This window comes from Mauremys reevesii, linkage group 3 (genome assembly GCF_016161935.1).
Source record: "Mauremys reevesii isolate NIE-2019 linkage group 3, ASM1616193v1, whole genome shotgun sequence".
Classification (NCBI taxonomy): Eukaryota; Metazoa; Chordata; order Testudines; family Geoemydidae; genus Mauremys; species Mauremys reevesii.
Window position 1 is genome coordinate 54,801,280 of NC_052625.1, and position 327 is coordinate 54,801,606.

Here is a 327-nt window from a genome sequence, read left to right on the forward strand (position 1 = left end):
AATAATGGGCCAGATCCTCAGCTCATGGAATGCAGCATGGCACCATTGGCTGGCCCAATATCATTAGAAGAATCCAGATAACCCAGAGCAGAAGTCAGTTACAGTGATTGGTTTAAGAGGGTCAGAGCCACAGCCTGATAATAAAATTAATATCTATCTATAGAGAGAGAGAGAGATCAACACTCAGAGATCATCCAGAGCTCTGAGATAATAATAGAGAGCCCCTAAATCAGCCCTGATTACAGAATGGGACCCACCTGACAGAAATTAGGTGATTCCAGATTTAAGTACTGAGTGGGCCCAGCTGAGGAAGGGCTAAAAGGAAGA